Consider the following 9501-nt stretch of genomic DNA (forward strand, 5'->3'; position numbering starts at 1 on the left):
ATTAATTGTCGCGATCGAAGTTTTTATTTTGAGTGTGCAGGATTAACTATGATGGAAGAAAGACATGTAGTAGGAATTGCGCCGGAGTCAAGACAATGATCACGTTGGGAGTTCGAGAGTTCTACGGAAGTTCGGACGGTCGTCGGAGGTTCTGCAAGAACAAATCCGAGAAGTCCAGGAGCTTGCCAAAGAAGCTCGTCGGAACTCGCCAAGTGGATCGTCGCAAGTCCAGGAGTTTGCCGGAAGTCCGTAGGAGCATCACCGAGGGTTCATCGGATGATCGACGGAAGTTCGCCGGAAACTCGCCGGAAGAAGCGATTGACGCACCGAAGCAAAGCTGCAGAAATTGTCTTAGATCTAATCATAGTTAGCACATTGATTAAGTTGGAAAATGGGAGGTGATCTCATTAGCTTAATCTTGGGGCAATTGGGCCCCTGAAAGACTGAAATTGGGCCGAATGGAGCTAACCATTCGGACCCTGATTGCACTAGGAGGTGCAACCGCCTAGGCCAGGAGGTGCAACCGCCTAGGCCAGGAGGTGGCACTGCCTGGGCTAAGCCTCCCAGCGAGACTGGGCGGTGCAACTGCCCCAGCCAGGAGGTGGCACCGTCTGAGCTCAGTCTTCGAGCTAGACTAGGCGGTGCAACCTCCCTGACAGAGAGGTGGCACCGCTTGAGCTCGGTCTTCGAGCTCTGGTAGAGAGGTGCAACCGCCTCAGTCAAGAGGTGGCACCGCCTGGGGCTCAGTCTCCGAGCCAGACTCAGGAGGTGCAACCGCCCCTGACACAGAGGTGCAACTGCCTGGGCTCAGTCTTCGAGCTCTGCCAGGCGGTGCAACCTCTCCAGTCAGGAGGTGCAACCGCCTGATCCCGGAATTCTGGGATTTGATCGTTTTGAGCTCCAAATTTGAATTGGGTTGGGGCCTATAAATACCCCACCCATTCAACACTGAAAAGATACAGACCTACACCGAATTCTTGATCTTTTCTGTGATTCTAAGAGCTCAAATTTGTGAAAAGTCCTAAAGTTCTCCTTTTTCTGTTCTTCAAGTCTTGAGTTGTAAAGAGAGGAGAGAAAGGTCCTGTAAGGGTTGTCTCCTGAGCCCATCAAAAGGAGTGAATCTGTAAAAGGGCAGTTGGCCTTCGCCTATTGAAGGAAGGCCTCTAGTTGACGTCGGTGACCTCGTCGGTGGAGGAAGCCAAAAGTGGAGTAGGTCAAGACTGACCGAACCACTCTAAATCTCTGGTTTGCATTTATTTTGAGCACTTTATCATTACTACAAACCTCCTACATAGCTACTGCTCTCTGCGCCTTTACGAACAAGTTTCTAAGTGTTGATCTTTCCGAATATGCATTCAGACGTAAATCGGTGTTTTCATACATTACAGTTTACGTTTACATTTTGATTCTGCAAAACTATCTTCTGCGCTTTTACGAACGAAGTTTCTAAGTTCAGATCCCTTTAAAACTGCGTTTAGACGTAAACTGCACAAACTGTGTTTAGACGTAAAACTGTGTTTTAGACGTAAACTACTTTTAAACGTAAAACTACGTTTAGACGTAAAACTGCGTTTAGACGCAAACTGCGTTTAGACGTAAAACTACGTTTAGATGTAAAACTGTGTTTAGATGTAAAACTGCATTTAGACGCAAACTGCACTGCGCTTAGACGCAATCTGATCTTAGACGCAAACTGCGCTTAGACGCAAACTGCGCTTAGACGCAAACTGCATTTAGACGCAAACTGCGTAAACTGCGCTTAGACGCAAACTGTGTTTAGACATAAACTGCACTTAATCATAGGTATTCTTAGAATCGGCTTTTGCATCAAAATAGTTTTTATCAAACGAACGCAGCTTTCGTTTTTAATCGCTGAAAGATTTCCGCTGCACTAATTCACCCCCCCCTCTTAGTGCTCTCGATCCTAACAATTGGTATCAAAGCGGGGTATTTCTCATTTCGGATTTACACCCGAGAGAAATGGCTCTTCAAGAGGGCTTTTCGGTCTTTCGTCCACCGTTCTTTAACGGATTGGACTACACTTATTGGAAAACTCGAATGAGAGTTTTCTTGATTTCTCTAAATCTAGATTTATGGAATATCATTGAAAACGGTTTTCAACTTCCCTCTAAACCGATGAACGAATGGTCGGATTTAGAGAAGAAGTATTTTTCTTTAAACGCAAAGGCTATGAATGCCTTATTTTGCGCTTTGGACAAAAATGAGTTCAATCGGGTTTCTTTATGCGAAACGACTTTCGATATTTGGCGCACTCTTGAAATCACGTACAAGGGAACTAGTAGAGTCAAAGACTCGAAAGTTAATATTTTACTGCATGATTTCGAGCTTTTTCATATAAAACCAAGCAAAATCGTTGTTGACATGTACACCCGTTTTACGGATGTCGTCAATGGTTTAAAATCACTTGGTAAAAGCTTTTCGGATTTTGAACTCGTTAACAAAGTTTTGCGCTCACTTTCTAAAACTTGGGATTTAAAAGTAACTGCTATTCAAGAATCGAAAAACTTGAACCAATTTCCACTTGAAGAACTAATTGGTTCATTGATCATATATGAAATGACGTGCAATGCACATGAAGAACTTGAGAACCACCTTCCAAAGAACAGGAAGGATTTAGGACATAGAACATTTGAAGACCACTCGAGCATAAGCTCAAGTGATGGTGAACTTAAACTACAAATGAAACAAAAATTAAAAAGTAAAAAGAACGGAACTACTTGCTTTGAATGCAAGAAGAAGAACAAAAATTGGGATGAATCGAGCTCCTCCGAAGACGAGGAGAAAATCAACAAAGGCGAGGTGGCAAACTACGCCTTTACGCCTTTCGACACTGAGGTAATCAAAATGCCTTTAATTTACTTTGAAATTACATAAAGCATTTTTTTTTTTTATGAAAATTACATGTTTAATAATTTTATAATGAAAATACAAACAATTAGGAATCATGCTTATCATTCTAGTAATTTTGAAAATAATCATGAAAATTGCATGTTTATGATAAACAAAATGATTGTGATTAAAAATACCTTATGAAATCTTGCTATATGTGGTTGAGAAGTAATAATGTGTATCATGTTGATTTCCATTGTTATTTCTCGATTTTGAGTATATGAAATCATGTTCAAAGTTATGATTAATGAGTATATATTTTTGAAATTATGATGATTCTTGATTGTCGATTTTCATGATAATATCAGCGGCTTTAAAAAAAAAATTGATGCATGTTTTCATAAATGAAAAGGCATGCTAACATGAAATCGATCACTTAAAATGAAACACTTAAAAAGGAGGAAAATATATTATCAATGAAATCATGAATCTATTTATGTTATAAATTTTGTGAGCCATAAAAATGATTTTGATAATTTAAAATTGAAATGAGTTTTATCAAAATCATGATCTTGATTTATCAAATTGAATGAATTGAAAATAAATAATGATTTTTCTCTGTGACTTGTATTCCTTATATTCATGATATGATTTTTATGCAATTCTTTGTATTCATGAACTATTTATCTCATCACCCAATTATTTCTTTTCAATATTCCTCAAGTGATGATATGAATGCATGAGATATTCATGAATTTATTTTGATGTATGCATATGAGAAGTTTCGATCATGCATGGTAGGATGCAATGTGACAAATTAATACCATGATGATTTGAAATATTTATGATTTGGAATCATGCATATAATAATGAGTTTATATGTTTTGAAAATGTGCATGTTTTAATTTGAAAGTATAATGATGCACAAATGAGATTGATACTAACCTTTGTCATGATTTAAAAATTGATGTAAAGGGTTTTTCCCTTCTTTTTGACAATGACAAAAGGGGAGATAGCTAGCTTGCACAATTCAAGAAGAAAGCAAAAATTGCACTTCTCAAAAGAGAAGAAATTGCTATCTTGAACATCACCAAGAAGTGCTATCTTGCAAATCTCAAGACACACAAATGCAATCATGCAAAATTTGTAATTTTGCACATCATTAAAATTTATGATGCTTTGGTGATCATGCATGTTCTAAAATGTTATAAAATTCACTAGCTTGCATGATGTAGAACTTAGCTATATTGAACATCACCAATGAATGCTATCTTGCCTATCTCGAGAAGCAAAAAGTTAACTTGCACATCTAACAAAACTTATATTTCAAGAAGCAAGAGTTGCTTTCTTGAACATCTCAAAATTGCTGGCTTGCGAGCCTTAAAATGTAGAAATTTTTTGCTAGCTTGAATATGGTAAACTTGCTATCATACTACCATGATGATGAGCATACCTTATCTTCATGATTATATTTGAAAAACTATGGCAAAAATCTGTCCGAATGATTAAACTTGTTAAAATTATTTTTCGAACTTTTTTGATTGAATGATCAAATCACTTGATTGCCATAATGATTTTACACAATTACTTGCTATGATTACATGTTGGAAATTATGTGCTTGAATACAAAAATTTCCATGATAATAAGCATGTTTTACCTTCATGATTGTAATTGAATATCTCTAGTAAAACCCTGTCCGAATGTATGAAAGTGTCAAATTTCATTTTCGGATTTTCTTAATCCTAACAATTGGATTTTCTTGATACATTATCCTCTTCCGAATTTAACAAGCATATGTCATATCAAGTTTAATTCACATCATTGATTTTTGACATATGGAATCATCTAGCAAATGCACTTATCATGTGAAAAATATTTTTCGAGAAACATATTTGATGATTCCCTCTTATAAAAGGAAGATATTTTTACATACAAGGATTTGACTCACTTACATATCTTAATCCTTGCAAAAATGAAGTGTGCTTTAATATCTTATCAATTTGAACTTCATATATGGCTTTCCTCCTTCATGTAAAAAGATAACAAATAAAAAGGAAGAAGCAATAAAAGCTATCTCCATGTCATGTTTTCCTCGAGATGTTTGCATAATTGGTATCCTATCACTCACTGTTGGAAAATGACATGAACCAACTTATGGCATCGCACTTATATTTAAAATTTGCTTATATCGGTCTCCTTGTTGTTGATGACAAAGGGGGAGAAATATATAAATCGATACTATGAGTGCCATATTTGAAGAATATGAATAGATGTTATGAATGCCATATTATGATGAGATATCAAAAGCAGCATTTGATAGGGGCAAAAATGGCGATGTGACATGCCATGACAGCATCCCCCGAGCGACACACTACCCGAGGCTCTCCATACCCTACAGTAGCTCGGCCTCCCACGCGCCCCTAGTGGTAATGTCAGACGCCACCAAAGGTACAGTCCTACCCTGCAGACAGCTACGTCAGGTAACATCAAACCTCCTCTATACATACCCCTGAGTCCTAAGCAAAGAGAGGGAGAACACACTCAACACACGGAGGTTTTTCCTCCTCCTAAACCCCCTCCACATCTTTCTCTCACTTGATCGTTGGAGGGGTCAGGTCGAGCACCCCAACCCGACCTTTGTGCAGGTAAGAAGCCTTCGGAGATCATCGCCTTCGGAGATCCAACGGGCTCGAGGGGCGCCCCCATGGAGATCACCGCCTTTCGGACCCGAACCAAGCCGCGACGGCCCCGAGGCCACGGCTAAAAAAGTTACTTACCGTAACAGCATTCATATGAATAGGTGCTATGAATGAAATTGAATCGCAATTTTACATGTTGATATCTTACCATTTGATGATAGCAAACTTGCATGATGGTAACAATAGATATTATGTTTTTCATGCAATGAGTTAAAACTTACATCACAAACACTTGATTGTGGTACTTCTCCTTTTTGTTGATGACAAAGGGGGAGAAGTATGTTGATGACATCACATGTTATGCATAAGTTTATGATGACATGTTGCTTGGATTTTTGAATCCAAGAGTTTCTATCAATATGGCATATTGATAGGGGGAGTTTGTTTAAACTCTGGGAGTTAAGGTTAACTCCGTTTATGATGACATGTTACTTAGATTTTTGAATCTAAGAGTTTTTATCAATATGGCATATTGATAGGGGGAGTTTGTTTAAACTCCGGGAGTTAAGATTAGCTCCGTCATCAAGTAGTTGTCATCATCAAAAAGGGGGAGATTGTTGAATCTCGTATTTTGATGATGAAACTACTTGATATATGTTTATGATTTAATCTACGTTTTAAGTGACGCAGGATGCTTTGATCAGGATGAGACAATTAAAGCAGGAATATCATGTTGTGTCGGAGGAACATGTCAGAAGATTGGACGTCGGGCCGGTGGATCGGTCGACGTATCGATAGAAGGCTTCGGGTCGTGGACTCGGGCATTGGGCCAAGAAGAGCGGCTATTGTGCCAAGGATATCGGAGTTGCGGAGTCAACAGGCCGATTGGGCAATAGGCTGCAGGAAAGGACGATGCGCCGAAGAATCGGACGAAGCGTCGAGGGACCAATGACATGCCGGACAACTTGGTTAATTGCTTAGGATTAATTGTCTCGATCGAAGTTTTTGTTTTGAGTGTGCAGGATTAACTACGATGGAAGAAAGACATGCAGCAGGAATTGCGCCGGAGTCAAGACAATGATCACGTTGGGAGTTCGAGAGTTCTACGGAAGTTCGGACGGTCGTCGGAGGTTCTGCGGGAACAAATCCGAGAAGTCCAGGAGCTTGCCAAAGAAGCTCGTCGGAACTCGCCAAGTGGATCGTCGCAAGTCCAGGAGTTTGCCGGAAGTCCGTAGGAGCATCACCGAGGGTTCATCGGATGATCGACGGAAGTTCGCCGGAAACTCGCCGGAAGAAGCGATTGACGCACCGAAGCAAAGCTGCAGAAATTGTCTTAGATCTAATCATAGTTAGCACATTGATTAAGTTGGAAAATGGGAGGTGATCTCATTAGCTTAATCTTGGGGCAATTGGGCCCCTGAAAGACTGAAATTGGGCCGAATGGAGCTAACCATTTAGACCCTGATTACACCAGGAGGTGCAACCGCCTAGGCCAGGAGGTGGCACCGCCTAGGCTAAGCCTCCCAGCGAGACTGGGCGATGCAACTGCCCCAGCCAGGAGGTGGCACCGCCTGAGCTCAATCTTCGAGCTAGACTGGGCGGTGCAACCTCCCTGACAGAGAGGTAGCACCGCTTGAGCTCGGTCTTCGAGCTCTAGCAGAGAGGTGCAACCGCCTCAGTCAAGAGGTGGCACCGCCTAGGGCTCAATCTTCGAGCCAGACTCAGGAGGTGCAACCGCCCCTGACACAGAGGTGCAACCGCCTGGGCTCAGTCTTCGAGCTCTACTAGGCGGTGCAACCTCTCCAGTCAGGAGGTGCAACCGCCTGATCCCGGAATTTCGGGATTTGATCATTTTGAGCTCCAAATTTGAATTGGGTTGGGGCCTATAAATACCCCACCCATTCAACACTGAAAAGATACAGACCTACACCGAATTCTTGATCTTTTCTGTGATTCTAAGAGCTCAAATTTGTGGAAAGTCCTAAAGTTCTCCTCTTTCTGTTCTTCAAGTCTTGAGTTGTAAAGAGAGGAGAGAAAGGTCCTGTAAGGGTTGTCTCCTGAGCCCATCAAAAGGAGTAAATCTGTAAAAGGGCAGTTGGCCTTCGCCTATTGAAGGAAGGCCTCTAGTTGACGTCGGTGACCTCATCGGTGGAGGAAGCCAAAAGTGGAGTAGGTCAAGACTGACCGAACCACTCTAAATCTCTGGTTTGCGTTTATTTTGAGCACTTTATCATTACTGCAAACCTCCTACATAGCTACTGCTCTCTGTGCCTTTACGAACAAGTTTCTAAGTGCTGATCTTTTCGAATCTGCATTCAGACGTAAATCGGTGTTTTCATACATTACAGTTTACGTTTACGTTTTGATTCTGCAAAACTGTCTTCTGCGCTTTTACGAACGAAGTTTCTAAGTTCAGATCCCTTTAAAACTATGTTTAGACGTAAACTGCACAAACTGTGTTTAGACGTAAAACTGTGTTTTAGACGTAAACTACTTTTAAACGTAAAACTACGTTTAGACGTAAAATTGTGTTTAGACGCAAACTGCGTTTAGACGTAAAACTACGTTTAGACGTAAAACTGTGTTTAGACGTAAAACTGCGTTTAGACGCAAACTGCACTGCGCTTAGACGCAATCTGATCTTAGACGCAAACTGCGCTTAGACGTAAACTGCGCTTAGACGCAATCTGCATTTAGACGCAAACTATATTTAGACGCAAACTGCGTAAACTGCGCTTAGACGCAAACTGTGTTTAGACATAAACTGCACTTAATCATAGGTATTCTTAGAATCGGCTTTTGCATCAAAATAGTTTTTATCAAACGAAAGCAGCTTTCATTTTTAATCGCTGAAAGATTTCCGCTGCACTAATTCACCCCCCCCCCTCTTAGTGCTCTCGATCTTAACAGCTCGAACTCATGGCACGAAGCCTTCTGTCGACACGTTGACCGATCCTCCAGCTCGACATCCAATCTTCTGATATGTTCACTCCGGCCCAACATTGGATTCCTCTTACTTTAATCAATTTACCCCTCTTTGATCGAAGTTAGTCCTCTGTCAATTAAACGCACGTTAAATGACAAACACATCAACTGATTTCATCATCAAAATATGAGATTAAACATATACTATTGATCTTGATGATTATTATGATGAAACTTGCTTTTCGATTTTAAACGATGATGCATGGCTTTGGCATAGGAGATTAGGTCATATAAGTATGAAACTAATTTCACAAATTATAACTAAAAAACTCGTAAGATGTATGCCTAGAATTAAATTCATCAAAGATAGAGTTTGTGATACATGCCAACTAGGTAAACAAATAAAGAGTAGCTTTAAATCTAAAAATCAAGTAAGTACCTCTAGATCACTACAATTAATCCAAATGGATTTATTTGGACCAATTGATATCACAAGTTTAGGAGGTAGTAAATATATTTTTTTAATTATTGATGATTATAGTAGATATATTTGGACATACTTCTTGGCATATAAAAGTGATTGCTTTAAATGCTTTTCAAAATTTTATAAACTAGTTCAAAATAAAAAGAGTTTTATTTTTTTTTTATTCGTATTGATTATGGTAGTGAATTTAAAAATCATGATTTTTAAGATTTTTATGAATTAAATGAGTATGACCATAATTTCTCTACTCCAAGAAATCCATAACAAAATAGAGTTGTTGATAGAAAAAAATAAGAGTTTACAAGAGATGACAAGAACCATGCTTAATGAACATAGATTACCCAAATACTCTTGGGCCAAAACCGTTAATTGGACATGATATGTCATAAACAGGATTCTCGTAAGACTACTACTTTCTAAAACTCATTATGAATTGTGGAATAATAAAATACCTAACATTTCATATTTTAAAGTTTTTGGTTGTAAAATATTTTATTTTAAATAAAAAAAGATGCCTTAGAAAAATTTGATATAAAATTTGATGAATGCATATTTCTTGGATATTCCTATATTTTTAAAGCTTATTGTGTCTTTAATAAAAG

The sequence above is a fragment of the Musa acuminata genome, chromosome BXJ3-10, assembly GCF_036884655.1.
Source record: "Musa acuminata AAA Group cultivar baxijiao chromosome BXJ3-10, Cavendish_Baxijiao_AAA, whole genome shotgun sequence".
Lineage (NCBI taxonomy): Eukaryota > Viridiplantae > Streptophyta > Magnoliopsida > Zingiberales > Musaceae > Musa > Musa acuminata.